At 39.2% G+C, this 21,466-nt stretch overlaps 1 protein-coding gene across 2 annotated transcripts in view; it reads right to left on the bottom strand.

Annotated features, from left to right (window-relative positions):
* The window catches only part of LOC5571956 (activating transcription factor 3), a 246,391-nt gene that overhangs the window by 142,411 nt on the left and 82,514 nt on the right, over window positions 1-21,466 (bottom strand). Inside the window, exon 3 of one of the 2 annotated variants that reach the window (XM_021853490.1) lies at window positions 2,227-2,283. The exons of the other annotated variant lie outside the window; for it this stretch is intronic. The gene's annotated coding sequence lies outside the window, so the exon portion shown is untranslated. The remainder of the gene's footprint in view (window positions 1-2,226; window positions 2,284-21,466) is intronic. 2 annotated transcript variants of the gene reach the window in all.

The raw sequence follows: 21,466 nt of genomic DNA, 5'->3' as shown, positions 1-21,466 counted from the left end.
TAAAACAAACTTTGTATGGTTCGTCACTATAAATGTCGGCATTATGCTTTTTTTTCTTATACAATTTCAATATACATATATTTTTTTCTTTTTGACATTATTAAAAATTATCTTTTGAATTGTTCGACATTGTGAATGTTGACGTATCTTCTAAAACTTCTACCATATCGAGACAAAATGCTCAGTAATACTCATATGTAATTTTCAAACAAACTATGTATGGTTCGTCACTACAAGAGTCGGCATTATTCATGTTTCATATAATTTAAAATATATACATGTAATTTTCAGTTTTCGTCATTAATAAAAACTTCTCGAGACAAAAATACAAAACTAGCTTTAAATATAAGTCGTATATTTCCTCCTTGTCCATGGATCGCATCACCGACCAGAGGTGACTCCCAGATCTTTTCCTCCCTCACTAATAAACACCCTTCCCGTGGTGATTGTGGAGATGCAGAGGTATTCTCGGTCTCTAGAAGCAACAATCATTACACCCTAACATTCCTTCCCCATCCCAACTGACTGTAAGGACTTGGCCGGCGCCGTTATTGATCAATAATATTAGATCTGCTAAAATTGCACTTCGAGAGTAAGCGGAAACTCCCATCCCTTATTCATTTGGATCGTAGTGCAATTCTTACCAGTTCCGATCAATCACGGAGTAGTAACCATTGACATGTACAGTCAGTCTATGCTATGCTATGCTATTTTTTGAAAGATTGTGTTAGGAAACCCGCTGTTTTGAATTCCTACAGATCTATATCAATCTGTTCGATGTGGTCCAAACAGCCATAGCGGTAAACGTAAAGCTAATCAGCAAGACCAAACTGAGGATGGTAGGCTCAAATCTCGTCGATCGAGGAGGATATTTTTCAATTGAAAACTTTCCCGAGGGCATAAATATCTCCGAGTGCTTGCCACACGATTCACGAATGCAAAAATGGACAATAGGGTCCTAAAATGTTTGATAAAATCTTGTTTTTATGAAATAACACGATAGCACGTGTTCTTGCTACTCGACAAAAACGTCATAATGGTTCAACTTTTTAACATTACTGGGGTTATTACTATCTGACATTCCACCTGACAGAAAATACACACAAAACTTGAGTTTAATCCAAGGGATGTGACAATCACAAAAAAGGAGCCTTGAGGTGAATCCAAGCCAAACCTCAAATTTTCAAGAGCACGAATCTGGAGAACCGAACATCCGTTCAGGCTGAAAACCTAATCAATTGATCACTAGCTGGTGGTGACCAATCGATTAAGTTTTCAGCTCAAATGGGTGATCGTTTCTCAAGATCCGTGCTCTTGAAAATTGGAAGTTTGGCTTCAATCCATCTTCACCTTAATCCATCGACAAACAATTAAAAAATGGCCAAACATTTTTTTTCGGCCTAAACTTAACCGTTTGGTACGAAAATTGGGACATGGCTTTAGGACCCTATTGTCAAAGAAAACTCCCAGTTAATAACATTGGTAGCGTCTATATGAGTTCTGTATGGCCGAAATTTGAGAGCCTCCTACCATTTGTCTGACAGTTCCATTTGATTTACATTGCAGGCGTTACAAACCGTTATGGAATTTGCTTTGGTTGCCAGCAGAATATCGCTGAAGTAATTTTGACAGGGAAAGCATAGTTTGATCGTTTGTCTTGTCACATTGCTCAGATATTACGATCTGAATAGTATTTATTACTTGTTTCTACTTCCAACAAGGCTAAAACCCCACTTTGGCTGCGCACTTTTGCGTCACCATGACGACGGATGACAGTTGTGTGGTGATTGGTTTTGACTTTCGGCGTTGCTCATTTTTCGAAAATGTCGTCGCCAGGAGCCACCAAAAAGAATGGAATGCGATCGTTCACTTTATTCACTCGCTTGCCCGAGGATATTATGTTTCGGAAACCACGCAGCGAGCGATTAATAAACGTCAAAACAAGTAAATAATGTTTTGGGAATTCGTTGCGAAAAGATGAGTAAAATGAGGAAAAACAGCGCAATAAAAAGGCAGAGGGAAATAAAAACCGGAAAGCAATAAGGGGACGGCACTTGAAGACTGTCAAAAAGTTTCTTAACGAAAGATCATATTTTCGCCGTTATTTATGACGGCTTTTTAGCAGCTGTGCGGTAATTTTTATTTCCTCCGAGAGAAGATGCACCCATAGTGTTTTTGCGAACTGTTGGCGCGCGATGATGAATGGTCGGGCCAAATTGAACTTACGTGTCCGTTTTCTCCTGGTTGAGCGAATTCGGTCCCGCGGGGTTACTCTCAACTAACCTGAAAAACGTGGAAGAAAAAAAAAATCAAACATTAATGTTAGTGGAGCGTAATTTCTCGAAAAAAAAATATTTTTTCAAAAGCTTGTCATGGTGGCGGCGGCGATGGGTGACAGTTTCAATTGGCTGCGTACGGAACGGTCATCGGTTGTTGGTCGATGTCGTTCAAACTAATTCGTTCGAACGTCAGAAATTTATTGCAAACATGTGTTCGTCATCGCTGCTGCCACATGTGTGCGCCGAAAGAGTTCGTCAAATTGTGACCGACGATCGTTCGCCGCTGTTTGAAAATTGAGAAATCGTTTTCCCCGCAACCCTTGCTGATTCCCAAACGCCCTGTCGTGGTCGTCAAGTTTGACAGTCGGCTCGTTTTTCATCCAGTTGGATGGTGGGGTGCCCTCGGGAGGTGACACCCTTTTTTGCGTTGGGTTTTTCCTCTCGGCTACCGAATGTCTGCCTCGTAACATGCACGCAGCGAATGGATGAAAAATTGACTACAACAACGCAAAGAGGGACGCAGCAGGCTGGGTGTCAACACGTTTGACTATTTTCCGACAGTTATTAATTTCTAACCTCATTTTTTCATGCAGCGTTCGCTGCACGACGTTCTTCGTTAAGTTTTTTTTTGCAAGATTATCGCCCTCAGCTGAGCATTGTTCTCGCACTGCAGCCAACGAAGGATTTATTGACGATCGCATCGCATCCAAGGAGACGCTGACTTTGATCGAAACCAACTAGGCTTTCGCGTCGGTTCTCACGCTTCTTCCTTTTGTTCGCAAGTTCGTGTTCGCGAGCCAAGAAGGTGAACAGGTGTTCAACTATTCTTCTTCGTCGAATGCATCGCATCGCAAACAACGAAGAAGCGTGATATCTATTGTTTCGGTTTACTATAATTCGCACATTCGTGAATCCGAGAATCGTAGAGAAGTCGTGTCATGGTCTATGAAAGCCTGCAGCGTGATCAGCGGCGGACGCGTGATCGTCCAATTGTTGCGCTTTGAATGCGAAATTGGACGAGGCGGCGCTCAATTGTGGTGCGATCTGACGGATCGTTAAATTTTTAACGATACGAACCGCCTCTCGTTCGTCTGTCATGATGACGGTCATGACAGATGAGAGTACGTGTCGGTCGCTTCGGATCCCAAGGGGAAGGTCAGAAGCGGTGATCGCGATCGTGATTAGATTCGTTCAGAGAGCTAATTAAAAGGCTTCTGCTCGACCGGCCTACTGGGTGGATTGTTTTTCGGTTTGTATTCAATTTGGCTGACTTTCGTTCGCTGTACGGCCTACTTTGTTGTTGCACAGTAGCAGCAAATGTGACCATAAAACTCAATCAAGATTATGCGCTCAATAATACCGAGCGGAAAATATAGAGTCCGAGCTCATTGTCATCGTTGCGCAAAAACACTAAAAACTGGGAAAGGGCAGTACAATGTTGTGGTTTACTCATAAAAATAAATTTTTACCGCCTGAATTCTACATTTAACGAAGCCCGTCCAGTCTTGACGAAAGCCGTTAAAAAGCGAAGCCAAAGTTCAACTCGCAGCACGATGAGTAAACAATGATCGATCAATCAATCGGATTTCATTACCGCGAGTGCCGCAACCTCAGTAGTGTTCGCCATCGGGTTGATGTAAGTAATTAACCATTTAGTCGGCGACGCTCCTCACACACACCGATTTTATCGCAATTGTTTCCAAAGCAATCACATTTCCCACACCGCTTATCGCGCTCTCACAACAAACAAACGGTAGATAGGCCCTTTCCGAGAAAAAGGTGCAACAGCTCTGATCTATTTACCTAGTCGCGCGGTTGTTGCCGCAGAGATAACGCTCCTTACAACTCCGAGAAAGAATGAATGGACGACAAGCGTGTGCGAGGACAGACGACGACTAATGACAGCCGCGCACGATGATAACGCCTAATGAGCCGAGTAAACAGAGGAGTGTGCACTAATGTGCGATTAATGATTTCCATGCACGGTTGATTTGCAAGCCTTTTTCAGCTCTGTTCGCAGATTCTTGCTGACTTGACCGGACGATTGCGGTGATAATTGGCATATAAGGGGTGGAACTGTCAGAATTGTCTCTTGGAGATGTGAGACGGTAAAGTGATTATTTTGCAATGTCCCAGTACTTTTCACAAGCCTTTGGACAGTTCTTCTCAGAAAATGGTAGGCCGGTGAAAAGGCTTTCATGTACAGGTCCGTTCATGCGTTTATTTACATCTCTCACGCTCTCTGTAACAATCATGATCCACTGCACATCACGAGAGTCGGTTTATCATCTTCTGCTACAGCTCAAATTTGATCGGGAAGATAACAGCAGGAGGGTACAATCATAGACATATAAAACACCTACTCTCAATGGTAAATAATCGAGAGAAATGGGATTAATCTTCACTCTCTCTTCTCTTCGGGGCTCTTGTTCGCTGCTGTCATTCATCAAGCTTGTTACAACTTGCGTAACATTGCCGTTCATGGATCGATACAGATGGGATGTTTTTCTTCGCTTGCTTCGATCGTGCTTCAAAATAAAAAAAAGAACGAATTCTGCAATGCCTGGTTTTCACTAGATGGTGCATACACGCAACTCAAGCGTGTGCTAGAATAAGGGCGCAAGTCGCACGATCGATTTCTCTTCAACGATCCTCTCTTCTGTAAATAAAGGTGAAAAGATGCGGGTTTGTCAGCATTTTTTCAACTCAGGACGCAAGATTGCATCGCTGCCAAGCGCTCTGAGGTGAAAAAGAAAAGAGGATCGATGAAGAGAAATCGATCATGCGACTTACGCTCTTATTCTAGCACACGCTTGTTATTTACTGTCATTTCATGACAGTTACTGTCATTTCCATAGACGAACTGCCGTCTCATGAAAAAGCATATGAATAGATCTTTAGTAGATTTAAAAATACGCGGAGATGTCAAAAGAAAAGTCCTATTGGTTGTGATGATATATAAGAGAAAAAAAAATGAATACTAGAATTAGAACTAAGAGGTCTGTTTTATAAGTCGAGACGATTGAAAATGACTCGACATGAGTCACTGTCGACCAAAAAATCGCTCGACGCAGCTCTGTCACTCGAGTTTTTCAACAGTTGTCACTCTATGTGACAGGGTTACTAAGGAAGGTCGACGAAAAAGGTCCCTCATAGAAGTTTGAAAACCTTCTCAGAAGCTTGAATATCTTTCTCTCAGAAGCTTGAAAAGCTTTCTCTCAAAAGCATACGAGCTTCCCGCTCAGGAGCATAGAACCTTTTGACTCAAAAGCTTGCCGCTCTGCAACTTGAAAAACTTTCAGCTCAGATGTTTTAAACTTTACTTAACTTAAAAAGCTACTTGTTGATCACTTCATAAGCTTCTTACTATGAAGCTTTAAAAGCTTCCAGCTCAAACGCTTTAGAAGCCTCTTTCTTGAAAAGCTGTCCACTCACAAACTTAACAGCTTCCCGCTCAGAAGCATTAATACCTTTCGACTCAAAAGTGTTTCTCTCTAGAACTCTAAAACCTTTCGGCTCAGAAGCTTTAAAAGCTTCCCGCTCAGATCTTAAAAAGTTTCTCATTTAGAAGTTTTAAAAGCCTCCTCCTCAAAATCTTAAAATGTCTCTTGCTTAAAACCTTCAGTGGCTTCCTTTCAGAAACATAAAAAATTTCTTTGAAGAAGCTAGCAAAGATCCTGTGTGAAAATCTTTTCGCTCAGAAACTTAGAGAGCTTAAGAGAAACTTAAAAATCTGAATATCTTTTCGCTTTGCTAAAAACCTTCTTGCTCAGAAGCTTGAAAAACTTCCTTTCAGAAGTTTGAAAAGCTTCCTTTAAGAATCAAGCTTCTTTTCAGAAATTTGAAAAGCTTTTTTTCAGAAGCTTGAAGAGCATTATTTCATAAGCTTGAAAAGCTTCCTATCAGAAGCTTGTGAAGCTCCCTTTCAGAAGATTGTAAAGCTTCCTTTCAGAAGCTTGTGAAGCTTCCTTTCAGAAGCTTGATAAGCTTCCTTTTAGAAGCTTGATAAGCTTCCTTTCAGAAGCTTGATAAGCTTCCTTTCAGAAGCTTGATAAGCTTCCTTTCAGAAGCTTGATAAGCTTCCTTTCAGAAGCTTGATAAGCTTCCTTTAAGAAGCTTGAAAAGCTTCCTTTCAGAAGTTTGGAAGCTTCCTTTCAGAAGCTTGAAAGCTTGCTTTCAGAAGCATGTGAAGCTTCCTTTCAGAAGCTTGTATACCTTCCTTTCAGAAGCTTGGAAGCTTCCTTTCAGAAGCTTGTGAAGCTTCCTTTCAGAAGCTTGTGAAGCTTCCTTTCAGAAGCTTGTGAAGCTTCTTTTCAGAAGCTTGTGAAGCTTCCTTTCAAAAGTTTGAAAGCTTCCTTGCAGAAGCTTGAAAGCTTCCTTCCAGAAGCTTGTAAAACTTCCTTCCAGAAGCTTGTAGAGCTTTCTTTCAGAAGCTTGTAAAGCTTCCTTTCAGAAGCTTGTAAAGCTTTCTTTCAGAAGCTTGTGAAGCTTCCTTTCAGAAGCTTGTGAAGCTTCCTTTCAGAAGCTTGTGAAGCTTCCTTTCAGAAGCTTGTGAAGCTTCCTTTCAGAAGCTTGAAAAGCTTTCTTTCAGAAGATTGAAAGTTTCCTTTCAGAAGCTTGAAAGCTTCCTTCCAGAAGCTTGTAAAGCTTCCTTTCAGAAGCTTGTGAAGCTTCCTCTCAGAAGCATGAAAAGCTTCCTTTCCAAAGAATGTGAAGCTTCCTTTCAGAAGCTTGTGAAGCTTCCTTTCAGAAGCTTGTGTACCTTCCTTTCAGAAGCTTGTGTAGCTTGCTTTCAGAAGCTTGTGAAGCTCCCTTTCAGAAGCTTGTGAAGTTTCTTTTCAGAAGCTTGTGAAGCTTTTTTTCAGAAGCTTGTGAAGTTTCCTTTCAGAATCTTGAAAGCTTCCTTTCAAAAGCTTGAAAGCTTCCTTGCAGGAGCTTGAAAGCTTTTTGCAGAAGCTTGAAAGCTCCCTTCCAGAAGCTTGTAAAACTTCCTTCCAGAAGCTTGTGAAGCTTTTTTTCAGAAGCTTGTGAAGTTTCCTTTCAGAATCTTGAAAGCTTCCTTTCAAAAGCTTGAAAGCTTCCTTGCAGGAGCTTGAAAGCTTTTTGCAGAAGCTTGAAAGCTCCCTTCCAGAAGCTTGTAAAACTTCCTTCCAGAAGCTTGTGAAGCTTCCTTTCAGAAGCTTGTGAAGCTCCCTTTCAGAAGATTGTGAAGCTTCCTTTCAGAAGCTTGTGTAGCTTCCTTTCAGAAGCTTGTGAAGTTTTGCTTTCAGAAACTTGAAAGCTTCCTTTCAAAACCTTGAAAGCTTCCTTGCAGAAGCTTGAAAGCTTTCATGCTGAAGCTTGAAAGCTTCCTTCCAGAAGCTTGTTAAACTTCCTTCTAGAAGCTTGTAGAGCTTCCTTTCAGAAGCTTGTAAAGCTTCCTTTCAGAAGCTTGTGTAGCTTCCTTTCAGAAGCTTGGAAGCTTCCTTTCAGAAGCTTGGAAGCTTCCTTTCAGAAGCTTGTGAAGCTTCCTTTCAGAAGCTTGTGAAGCTTCTTTTCAGAATCTTGTGAAGCTTACTTTCATAAACTATAAAAGCTTCCTTTCAGAAGCTTGAAAAGCTTTCTTTCAGAAGCTTGAAAAGCTTCCTCTCAGAAGCTTGATAAGCCTCATTTCAGAAGCTTGATAAGCCTTATTTCTGAAGCTTGATGAGCCTCGTTTCAGAAGCTTGATAAGCCTCGTTTCAGAAGCTTGAAAGCTTTCTTTCAGAAACTTGAACGTTTCGTTTCAGAAGCTTGAACGCTTCTTTTAGAAGCTTGAAAGCTTTTTTTTAGAAGCTTGAAAGCTTCCTTTTGGAAGCTTGTAAAGCTTTCTATCAGAAGTTTGAAACTTCCTTTAAGTAGCTTGGAAATCTTCCTTACAGAAGCTTGAAAGCTTTCCTTCAGAAGCTTGAAAAGCTTCCTTTCAGAAGCTTGAAAGGCTTTCTTTCAGAAGCCTCGTTTCAGAAGCTTGATAAGCCTCGTTTCAGAAGCTTGAAAGCTTCTCTTCAGAAGCTTGAAAGCTTCTTTTCAGAAGCTTGAAAGCTTCTTTTCAGAAGCTTGAAAGCTTCTTTTCAGAAGCTTGAAAGCTTCTTTTCAGAAGCTTGGAAAGCTTCTTTTCAGAAGCTTGGAAAGCTTTCTTTCAAAAGCTTGAAAAGCTTCCTTTCAGAAGCTTGAAAGTTTCGTTTCAGAAGCTTGAAAAGCTTCCTTCCAGAAGCATGAAAGTTTCCTTTCAGAAGCTTGAAAGCTTCCTTTCAGAAGCTTGAAAGCTTCCATTCAGAAGCTTGAAAGCTTCCTTACAGAAGCTTTCTTTCAGAATCTTGTGAAGCTTCTTTTCAGAAGCTTGAAAAGCTTCCTTTCAGAAGCTTGTAAAGCTTCCTTTCAGAAGTTTGAAAGCTGCATTTCAGAAGCTTGAAAGATTCGTTTCAAAAGCTTGAACGCTTTGTTTCAGAAGCTTGAAAACTTTGTTTCAGAAGCTCGAAAGCTTCCTTTCAGAAGCCTGAAAGTTTTCTTTAAGCAGCTTGAAAGCTTCCTTTCAGAAGCTTGAGAGCTTTCTTTCAGAAGCTTGAAAGCTTCCTTTCAGAAGCTTGAAAGCTTCCTTTAAGAACATTAGAAGCTTCCTTTCCGAAGTTTGAAAGCTTCCTTTCAGAAGTCTAAAAACTTCTGAAGCTTGACAGCTTCGTTTGAGAAGCTTGAAATGCTTTCTTTCAGAAGCTTGAAAAGTTCCCTTTCAGAAGCTTAAAAGCTTCCTTTCAGAAGCTTAAAAGCTCTCTTTCAGAAGCTCGAAAGCTTCCATTCAGAAGCTTTAAAGGGTTCTTGCAGAAGCTCGAAAGGTTCCTTTCAGAAGCTCGAAAGCTTGCTTTCAGAAGTTTGTAAGCTTCCTTTCAGAAGTTTGAAAGCTTCCTTTCAGAAGTCTGAAAACTTCGTTTGAGAAGCTTAAAAAGCTTCTCTTCAGAAGCTTGAAAATCTTCCTTTCAGAAGCTTGAATGCTTCATTTTAGAAGCTTGAAAGCTTCGTTTCAGAAGCTTGGAAGCTTCGTTTCAGAAGCCTGAAAGCTTTGTTTCAGAAGCTTGAAAACTTCGTTTCAGAAGCTTGAAAGTTTTCTTTAAGAAGCTTGAAAAGCTTCCTTTCAGAAGCTTGAGAGCTTTCTTTCAGAAGCTTGAAAGCTTCCTTTCAGAACCTTAAAAGCTTTCTCTTAGAAGTTTGAAAAATTCCTTTCAGAAGCTCGAAAGCTTCCTTTCAGAAGCTTGAAAGCTTCCTTCCAGAAGCTCGAAAGCTTTCTTTCAGAAGCTCGAAAGCTTCCTTTCAGAAGCTCGAAAGCTTCCTTTCAGAAACTTGAAAGCTTCTTTTAGAAGCTTGAAAGCTTTTTTTAGAAGCTTGAAAGCTTCCTTTTGGAAGCTTGTAAAGCTTTCTATCAGAAGCTTGAAACTTCCTTTAAGTAGCTTGAAAGCTTTCCTTCAGAAGCTTGAAAAGCTTCCTTTCAGAAGCTTGAAAGGCTTTCTTTCAGAAGCTTGAAAACCTTCCTCTCAGAAGCTTGAAAAAGTTTCCTTTGAGAAGCTTGAAAAAGATTCCTTTGAGAAGCTTTAAAAAGCTTCCTCTAAGAAGTTTGAAAAAGCTTCCTTTCAGTAGCTTGAAAAGCTTCCTTTCAGAAGCTTTGAAGTCTTCCTTTCAGAAGCTCGAAAAGCTTCCTTTCAAAAGCTTGAAAAGTTTCCGTTGAGAAGCTTGACAAGCTTTCTTGCAGAAGCAAGAAATGTTCTACGTTGTACATTGTACCGTATCGGCTAACAATCGCACGCCTACTATGCGCTCTTTGCCGATGCGCATTGTGTAATCGAGGGGCTCGCCAGTGTATGCGTGAGTAAGTTAGTGACGGCGGCGGCCCAGCACATCACCTCAGCTGGATTTTTCAATGTCAAAGTTAATTAGTGTCTCCTCCGTCCGCCCGGCGGCTTCTTGTCGCCTTCGCTGTGTGCACGCTACGCTAGGTGGAACTGTTTCCCCGTTTGTTTGCAAATAAAATAAAAGCGTATTCCGCCGATGGCGTCCAGCGACGATCAACGTATTGAGTATGTATGCGTATGTGTTTGTATGGGAGCGTGTATTCAATTTATTCAATTTCCTCCGAGCCGATCGTAATTATAAATTATATCGTTTATTTAATGATAATGATGATGGTTCCCATCCCGACGCCATCGCCTCTGTCATTCGACGGCTTGCTACTATACTACAGTAACGTATGGGCGAACCGGATGTGGTTGGATCTCTCTCACCTGTTCTATATGGAGGCGGTAACGATGACGACCGGCGGCGCGGTAGAGTCGAAGGCGGTGGCGACGCCTCCTCCTTTTGTTATTGTTTGGATTCGTAGTAGGCCGCTGCGGGCGGCTGAATCTGGCTTGACCAAAAAATAAAAAAACGACGCATCAGCGAAACTCATTCCGCGCGCGTCGTGACAAAGCCGACAAAGTCGTCGTGATCGTGATTTACTGTGATATTTAAAATTGCGTTCGCAATACTTTTCGTTCGCGCGTTGATTCATTTAGCTTTTCTTTTTCCATTTTATTCAATTCAATTTAATTTCATCCAGCTGTGTAGAGTGTCTTGCCCCTCTCGCGAGCTGTCAGTTGGTGCGCTTCGCAGCCACCGGAGCAGCGCCAGCGATAATGTTCTGCGGCCGCCACTATTTATGGAATTTGATTTATATGGCACGTATTAGGGTCAATGTTGATGTGCCTCCTTCCCTGGCAAACGTAAAACGTCGCCATCTGCCAGCCGAGATCCGTATCAGCGTTGCGAATTTCTGTGTTATTGCGGAGCGTGACACACCCCTTGCCAGGGGGCTTGACATTTGCCGGTGTGTTGCGTTGACAGTTGCAAGGGGCCTATTTGCATTTTATAATTGCATTCTGCGTTACGCTTGATAGCCGACGCGTGATGCGCAAGCCGATTGCTGAATTGGTCGGCGAGGTTGTTAATCCAGCGAGGAACAATCATCAGTGTCACGTGTGGAATAATTTCACACGTATCGCGCTCGATGAATCACACATCACTGAGCGGAGGGGATGTGAGACGCCATTGAATCGAGTTGGCCATGGAAGGCGTTACAATTGTGGGAGAGAGTTTGTTCAATTTGAATTGATGGGACAACTCCTCGAATCAGTCATTTAACAGACACGGTGAAACCGTGAAAACGGAAAACTTCTTCTGAAAAGCAATAATAATTATTGAAATACTCAACGATTTATGCCATTTAAATCTCGCTACACTATTCAACGCGAACGCGGGTAACAATCCTCTTCCAGCGAACACGCAACACAGTTCCCATGAATTATCCGTATCAACGGAGGACAAAAACCACAACCACTCCATCGCACCACGTCACATCGCGATAGGACACTCAATAAATGTTTGCTAATGACTTAATTTCGTTCTCCACTCCTTTGCCCGACCCATATTCCGATTGCCCTCTTGGGCGTCATTTCGTTCACTCTCTCTGTCGTCGGATCTTTCGAGGTTATGTAAATTCAATTATCGGCTTACCCATTTATGGGCCCATACCAGCCTATATTTCTGGTGGAACCGCCAGTAGTTTGGTTATGCCCCCTACTCACACCATTCGTGTATTGTTTCTATATGATTCTACTGAGAGTGGTTCACATCCGTGTAAGGGAGATTCTCCGAACTACGATGATACAGCTAGAGATTCAGATAAGCACAATCTCTTCGAAGTTAATAAATGTGGCCGGCGAAAAGTAATCCAAGTAGATATGGAAAAAAGTATCGAACCATGGAAAATGAATTTTCTGATGAAAAATGACAAGAATGCATCGAAGTAGGCGGAGATCAACTTGAAGAAAGGAAAATTTTATGCTGATTGAAACAATCAGCCTACTTTTACGTTCTGTTTTGGGAGTTGGGAAATTAATATCTCAGAGCCTCCATCGAATTGCTCTGGATTTCTCAATGAATTAACCAACTAGCTTCTGATTTTATATCCCTTGGACGATCCAAACTCGACTCGGGTGAGGGATTCTGAGTGAAAATAGGACTGATGCTTCTAGGAATAATTCAACTATAGCGACAATTTACTTATTTGCCAAAAAATATGCTTGCAGGAAAAACTCGATGTTTCAGTACTCGGCGTGTATCGTTTGATAAATGTAAGACTCGTGCTGAAAACATTTTCATTTTGCAACTTGCTGCAAAAAATACTATAAGATAATCGTTTTAAAAACTTAAAGTTTGAGTTGAAGCGTTTCCTAATTTCAAACCAGCAATGATGCAGAATGGAGAACCGAATAGGTGGAGCTTCCGAGAATTAAAGCTGCTCCCCGGTGGCTGCGACGCAGCGGCAATAAAGGTCACATGCCGGCGCCGACGTCGTCCGTCGATAATCCATTGCACAGTGGGCAAAGTGAACCTAGAATGTCACCTAATAGAGCCGGCTGATTGCAGTTCTGAAATAGTAGTTTACGGAACAAGTTTCAGAATGATGATTTTTACAGCACGAGGCTTGCCGAGTAGGATAAGAACGACGAGTTGATATATATATCCGGCTATTCCATTCTTCCTGACCAAAAGCCAAAAGCCTTCCTAACCAAGCCTCTTTACCTTAAATTTACCTTACCACTATACCTTCCGGCATGAACTAGCGTAAATGCAGAGGTATTTCCGGTCTGCACTGGGCCAGTTTTAAATTCAACATCAATTCCTCCCTCACCCTTCAATGATCTGCATCCTGTCATGGCAGGCGCCATAGTTGCCTAAAAATAGAAGATAATCAGCACTCATAGAGGTTTTCAAGATAACGCATTGCACAGCTCCAATGATTGGAAGAGTCCAATTTGTGCTTTTTTTTATTTGGAAGTATTTACAACTAGGGCTGTGCAAATATCGATATTATCGGATCAATTTTATCCGATATCTGTCAGCCCGATTTTTTCTGATATCGATAAACTGTTGTCTGTCCGATAAAATGTCCGATAATCAGAACAAGGTTCATTGATTATTTTATATAAATGAAATGGATTCAGTGGAATTTTAGACATCAGTTGCAAATGGCAGAGCATCACTACAAAGTTCATGTAATGAACTCCATAATGCATTAGTTGATGTTAAATATAGCCGAAATTATCGGTTTTGCTCTAAACATCTTTTTTTTTGAGAATTATCGAATATCGGTTCGATATCGATAATGTCGAATCCGATATATCGCCGATACCGATAATGGATCAACAAGATATCGCCGACACCGATAAATCCTCATAATGCACAGCCCTATTTACAACTGATTGCGGCAGTTAAAATCAATATTGTCAAACGTAGAATCATCTTGCGAATACAATGGACAGAATAAATGCTATTACTCTGGAAAAAAGAAAAGTTATAACTGGCCCGTTATGTCCTATTTTACCTTAAACATTTCTCGCATAACCTGTGATCTTGCCCTAGAAGTAATTGAATTCTCCATTACTTTTTCAAAGAAAAATCGACTCAAGTAGTGTTTTGTTTTGTTTCGTGGTCTCTCCATACAACGGAGCGGTAAAAGTAATGGTTAGGTTTCGAAAGTTGAAAATCTTACTTACGCCGTTTTGTAAATCCTGAAATTAAACGTTCTAAAAGTGAAAAATCGTGTTGGTTTTGAGCGGAATGTGTAGAATGTCGTCTGCGAAAAACGTAGGATTGATGAAGTCAGTTTGCTTACTTTTCCAACTTGAGTCTGTTTGCATAAGTTTTTGAGATTTGAAAGTACTTCTACTTCATGATCAAGCTTAAGAATCTACTAAGAATTAGAATACATTGAATGATTTGTAAGACTGTGTGTGTGTGTACAGAAGCACAATATTTTAACATTCTTTGAAAGGAGAACTGTCTGATAACCTTGGTCTTGAAGATATTTTAAAGTAAAGATGAATCGAGAAAGCACCTCAAATCTTCAAGAGCACAAAACTATAGAACCAGACAATCGTTTGAGCTTATGATGACCAATCCAACAGTGTCTATAGAAGTGTTGAGGTATGGATTGGATACATCTTCACTTTAAACAAATTGCTTATACAATACTATGGCCATATAAACCACAAGTAAATTCCTAGAAACTATTGTATTTATTAATTAAAAGCATCGTTGAAATCTCAGAAAAAAATCTTAAATACATTATTGTAGACATTGCTGATCCGTTCATTTTTGAACAGATATAATATATTTGGTCAATATTTCAAAATAAGTTGTCAGTTAATCTTAATACCATTTGCCGTCATAATCCACATTTTATTGACATTAATTTCCGATGATTTTCTAAACCAACTCCTTATTTTTTTTTTCAATATTATGCCTTAAATCATAAATTAATTTCAAGATTTTTGTGAAAGTAGCTCGAAGAATTTTTGCAAAATATGAGGAAGTTATATTTTTGGGAAACACTCAAAATGAACAAAAGAGAATTCTGCTCTAAGGAAGTATTGCCAAAATATCTCTCAGATTATAGATATTTAATATCTAGATAATAACTAGAAACATAGCAGCATGAGAATGAACAAAATCTTCTGTTACCAATCAATAAAACCTTTCATAAAATACTACTTATCGTTTTACGACTAACCAGCCTAGTGAAAGTTTTTTTTACAACTAACGACAACCTAAACAAGTTTTTTGATAGTTTTTATAAGCTATCTTAAAAGTTAGAGAGTTCCGCGTGGATTTATACAACTCTATTTATAACATTTTTGTAAAGTCAAGCTGTTGTCAGATAATCTGGAACATTTGTTTGGGGAATCTAAAAAGAATCGACTTTGATGTTTTTTCCGCAATTTTTCATTCCATACAAACTGTATGGAAAACCAAAAAAGCAAGCCAACCTTCTACGAAATTTGGCATTTTTACTATTGGTTGGAAAAAGCACCTCAAAGCACCATTGGAAAGTTTGAAAAGTATAGATTTTTTTAGTATACTTAACTCAAAACTGACCAAAATGTCAGTTACATTCCTTTGCGTTTAATATTAAACAATTATCCGAGAATCCTATTCGCGATTTGTTTCTAATTGTGCTCAGGATTTCATCAAAAATTTCGATGAGATTTTAAGTGAAATTGATTTATTGGTCTGAACATTTCTTCAAATAATTGTCAATTAACGAAACCTTCAACATTTTGTGGGATGCTTCCAATATATTTTGTTGTATTCGATACAGAATCTGTTTAAACTTGTCTTGTTAATGTCTACAATTATTTTTTTTCTCGAGACTGTGATATAAAAGGAGTCCTTATTAAACATGTATCTCCAAAAATTCTTCCACGTGCGTCACGCATTTTGGCGCCCCCTTAAGGCTTGCGCCCTTGGCAGGTGCCAACTGCACGCTACGGCACTGCAGGCGAAGAATCTGTTATTATAAAGGTGTATCTACATTGCAATTAAAAATCGTTTTTAAAAACTCATATTTTTCTTCTAAAGAAGTGCTGTTTGCATGTGGAATATCTGAAATGAACTAAATGACTCGATGACTAGACGACTTGACTGGAAAACCGTAGTGATTGAACCCTTGAAAAAGGTCCCAAACGGACCGAAACGTCGAGGAAAAAACTAGCGTTATAATTCCCTAAAGACTACTTAGCCAACATTGTTTCAATGTGATTTTATAAAAACAAGCCTGGATTTGATTGGGGAGTCTAAGGGAAAATTTGACCCAGACTCCCCAATCAGAGGGGTCTACAAAGATGCAAATATATCAGCCATTCCATGAAAAACCGATCTAGTGGGTCTCCGAATTCCGTGCAAATTTGCTATTTTGTTCCTTATCCGAAATAAGGATACACGTATTTTTGGATTTTTTGATTAGGGTGACCATTTCCGAAATAGGGTGACCAGAAAAATCGCGATTTTGCAAAATTTTTATTTTTAAAAAAATTATAACTTTTGAACCGTTTGTCCGATTTTCAATCTTTTTGGACGAAATGAAAGCTAAAGATTTTGACTTTACGGGAAAAATATAAAATTTCACAAAATTTGTATTTTTACATAAAAAACTCAATAGTTTCCGTTTTTTCGTGTTTTGAAGGCTTCGGGACCAAAGGGGCTATTGCTGCTCTCATTTTTTTTTAAAAGTTCAGAAAATTTTACGTAAACTGTCTGAATAGTTGAAATTTTAAGCTTCCATTCCATACAAAAAGATTGGAAATCGGTTAAGCTGTTCAAAAGTTATAATTTTTTTAAGCATTACAAATCTAATGCGCTGAGACCTACAGTGTGTGCCGATAAAAAATGACTGATTTTTTATTTTCAAAAAAATATATCTCAATAACTAAAAAACATACATCGCTGAAAATTTGACAGTATATGTAAAATTTTCTGAACTTTCAAGAAAAAATGAGAACAGCGATAGCCCCTTTGGTCCCGAGGCCTTCAAAACACGAAAAAACGGAAACTATTGAGTTTTTTCATGTAAAAAAAAACAATTTTTGTGAAATTTTATATTTTTCCTAAAAAGTCAAAATCTTTAGCTTTCATTTCGTCCAAAAAGATTGAAAATCGATCGAACGGTTCAAAAGTTATAATTTTTTTTAAAATAAAAATTTTGCAAAATCGCGATTTTTTGGTCACCCTATTTCGGAAATGGTCACCCTAATCAAAAAATCCAAAAATACGTGTATCCTTATTTCGGATAAGGAACAAAATAGCAAATTTGCACGGAATTCGGAGACCCACTAGATCGGTTTTTCATAGAATGGCTGTATTGAAATACTTTATAATATACTAGAAAGAGTACAAACAGTTTATAATTTCAAAGTTTATATATGATATTCGGATTTACAAATTTAGGGGCCCCGGGACAGATATTCGTGGGGGCCTTTTTTTTTGTTAAATGATGTAAAACGGACTTCGAAAAAGTGTCTCTAGAATCTTCTCTGGTCAACGTGTTCTAATTACCACAAATAAGTTTCAAACTGCTATGCAACATTAGATAATGTTACCTTGGGCTCAGAAGTAAACCAAGGCTTTCAAATAGTTATTGAGTGATACAATTTCAAAACATGGAAAGCACCGGTGTTTGATTTTAGGAAAAGATTTAGGTTGTGCTTTTTTTTTTAATTGTAATAATTTTTATATGTTTCACACTTTTGATTCATTATTTCATCAAACGTAACATAGTACTGCTATTTTGATTAAATAAATCCTTCTGTTTCGCTGTAAATTTACTAATCTTTGAGGTTTGAAAGTTTTCTGTGTATTTTCTGTGTGTTTTTCACTTGAGTGAGAACGACACGTTGATAGCCTTCCCACATCTTTACTCTTCCACAATACAGTTGTTGTGGAAGCGATGTAGGTACGATAGGCAAAATAAATCGCAGTCGCACTCGCTCTTCCCGCGTGTGTAGTAAAATGAGATGGATGGATATGGGTTATGAAAGGGGTCCGCGTGGTCTGTAGGGATTTAAATTCTTAACTTGTGACCAACTCAGTTATTGGGTCACCAAGTGGCTCGGTAGCTTGGTTGGTAAAGCGTTCGTCTAGCATACAAGAGTCCTGGGTTCAAATCCCAGCCGAGCACGTGGATTTTTTCATAATTTCACCCATAATTTGTCAGCCAATATTTTTCTAATTATGAATTTAATGGCTTAAGTGTCCGGTACTGGGGGATCTCCCCCTATAAGATAGAAGTCGAAAGAAAAAAATATTTTTTAAAGAATACTCTTGATGAACGTGTTATAAGCTTCAAAGCCAATAATAATGCGAGAACTAAGTTTTTAAAGAACATCCTATTTATAAAGGAAGGAAAAATGTAAGCAAATGAAATACAAATAATCGTTATATCAGTTTGAGACAAAACGGTACAAACTAAATAGTTGATCAATCATTGGGACACATTTTTAAATTCTACTCATCAGCGTTGAAACAAGCTTATAAATTTTGAGTACGCGGCCAAATGACCCTTTTGTCCTTACAGTTAAGGTCGAAATACGCGTATCTGTCAAAGAATACAAACTCTAGTGGAATTAAATGGTATAGTACTCAATTCGGTTTTTTCATCTACTTATAGGTATTCTATAAAAAAAACTAAACAGCTCGAAGATTCATTATCAGAGACACATGTTTACTATATTTTTAAGTGATTTTTGTTGGTTTAAGATCCAGAAACATTTTTTGACGGTTTTTGAAATTTTGTCACACTTCTTGGTTTAGAGTAAAGTGGGGCAAAAGTTCGAGTGGGGCAAGAGTTTCTGTTTAAGATTTCTAGCTCAATTCAAAACAAAACTTCTAAATGTCATGGTGGCTCGAATTCCATTCAAGTAAAAGACTTTCACTCCAAATATCATAAAAATTGATTGACATTTGGAAAAGTTATGGCTATTTGTTGTTTTTTGACGTGAATTTTATAATTTTCGGTCAAACTTTCGTTGCATGGAACCAAATGAAGATAAAATCTTTTTCAATATTCTATATAAGGGATATGAATGCTTGGAGGTGTATTCGTTTTTGTAAAAATGCTTGGAAACAATTTTTGGCCCATAGTGGGGCAAAAGTTCGACCCATGTATGAACTCACGGAAACATTTGCAAATTGCCTAAAATCCACATATTATCTTCAAATTTAGCTAAATTTGCCTGATCGTGCGAAAAATGTCACCAAAATTAAACTTTTCCTCTTAGTTTTGCGAAAAACTGCTATTTTTGAGTATAACCCTGTTTTGGGAAATTTTTTTTATGAAAATTTAGTGTGTATTTTTCGACAAATTTAAGTTTACGGTTGGTATAAAGTATGTCTGTCATAAAAGTATCGATATTTTATGTTTTAGACAGCGAACTTTTGCCCCACACTAGATTCGAACTCTTGCCCCACCGGTGGGGCAAAAGTTCGTTGAGACAATCAATGTTAAAACTGTTAAAACTAAAAATGGGTAAATATTTTAACACAAGTTTGTTCAGAAAAATTATAGCCAATATGTTGAAAGTTCGCTGTATGGTATTTGTTTTGTTTCAACTGCTATTGTTTTCCTGGAAACTTTAATTATACCACTAAGGTCGAACTTTTGCCCCACCTCACTCTAAACTCGAATTTTGGGTATATATATTTTGTTATACGTGTACCTTCCAAAATGATAGAAACAACCCCAGTGCTAAAACCAAAACTCCTGTGGAATTTTTGTCGACAAAGTGAGCGTCAAACATTCATTCATATTGAGAGCAATTTTTAAAATGAAAATTTAAATATGTTATAGCCGTTATTTGAGCTGAAAACATTGCTAAAGTAACAAGAAACAAGAATTTATTACAAATTTTAGGACCCAATTGAAATTATGACCACGAATTTGTTCTAGTTACTCCTCGGTGCATCGATAAACCATTGATTGCATTGTGTCTCGGAGCGAGTGTTCTTTTTATGGCACTGCATACGGTTCTCCTTCCCGGCGATACGCTTCCAGCCAGTTACAGCCAGCCAGCCAGTCAGTCAGCCAGTGTACTATTATTATAAAAGTTATTTCTAAATTAAGAGAGCCGCATTTGGGTGGTTCGTTTCGCGGATGAACGCGCAAGCCGTAGCCCCCTGCCCCACCCTTGCGCGGGAATGGGGGGTTTCGATTGTGTATGGTAAAGCCCCAAAGAGGAGGTCGGATCGGTTTGATTAAATTAGCTAATTGAATTGCCGGGTGACAGCTTGGTGCCGGTTTTTGCGGTGATCATGATTCAGACGAAGCTAGCTTGCCATTTCGTATTCTTGCAATTACTTTGATGAAATGGGTTAAAATTTCAACCTTGACACTTTTGATCATCTTTGACGTTTGCTCAAGCGTTCGATATGAATATTGAGATAGGGCTTTAGGACCCTATCGAAGGCCCAGATTACCCCACGACCCTTGAGGCTCAAACACTTACTAAGATGGTTGAACAAATTTGCTCAACCCTTTACTTCGTTCAAGTACGTCTTCCTTCCTATTGGGTGTATCATCAACTGCAAGGTTCTCTTTATCACATATGGCTGTTCGTGATTATCGGTGTTCAGGGCGAAGCCAATGGATTGGAAATTCTCACGTGAGCTGTCGTCTATCACCATCATCATCATCATCATAGTTGGCTGACATTCCTCACGACGAGTCACTGTGTCAGCAAGTAAACATCTTCCGAAGAACGGAGCAGTGCAGCTGCAGGCCATCACAGCAGGCGTCCAGTTTGTAGTCGGACGGCTCATTTTTTTTTATCAAGCTATCGTCGGCACGTGATTGTGTGTTGGCTACTTGGATCAATTACAGTGCGCCTACAGGATGGATCTAAGTAATCGTCGAACCGAAGTGGACGACGGTTGCCGTTTTTGCTTGCGACCTTCATCATCTCGTTCCAATGAAAATGGATGGACGAACGAAAGGGAGTGAGCGTTGTTCGAAGAAAGGGAAATTACTTTCAGTGAATCCCAGCGCGCAAGCGATATGAGTGGAGAGTGGATGATGATTATGATTCACTGAGAAACCGCAAGTGCAATCAAGTCTGAGAAGTACCTAAGTTTCGATTGGGAATTCAATCCACATTGTAAAATTGCACAATTTCATTTTTTGATGAAAACAAAGCTAAAAAAGCTTCCGAAGTGACATTTTACATATCTTCCTTACTCGATGTTCCGTATCGCGATATCGAGTTAGAGAACCATAGCAAATGTTGGTTTTCATGGCAACCTTGATGGCCCTTGGATCGGAGCTGCACTGATTTTGTGTTCTATAACTCGATACCTTTCAATATCGAGTTATGGAGAGTTGACAGTATATTAAATGTAAACAAATATTATTGCTTATGGTTGTGTGAATTTTTTAACAGATATTTTAAGTTGTTTAAAAATTGTACACAATATAACAACCGAAAACTTTGCTATGATATAATGGAAATATCAGTGGATTGTCATTTTGAGAAGACTCAGCAACTCGACTCTTGTAGCATTTCTGCATGTTTTTTCACATAACCGAAAGCTCTGTTTACGATGTCAACTTTTCTCGTTATTTGCATCAACACTCCGCTGGCCTCTCCTCAAACATGTGCGGAGGTGGTTCTGGCGCTTCGATTCCTGACATTGTGCTGCTAGTTAGTGGGAATTATTATTGAAGCGGAACGCGGCGAGAAAAAATTTCGCGTTTTTGCACGATCTCCATTTCTTTCCGTCCGTCATCCGTCTCCGTCTTTCCTTCCACCTCGTAT

This window comes from Aedes aegypti, chromosome 3 (assembly GCF_002204515.2).
Source record: "Aedes aegypti strain LVP_AGWG chromosome 3, AaegL5.0 Primary Assembly, whole genome shotgun sequence".
NCBI classification, from domain to species: Eukaryota; Metazoa; Arthropoda; class Insecta; order Diptera; family Culicidae; genus Aedes; species Aedes aegypti.
This window is presented reverse-complemented; position numbering and strand designations above follow the sequence as displayed.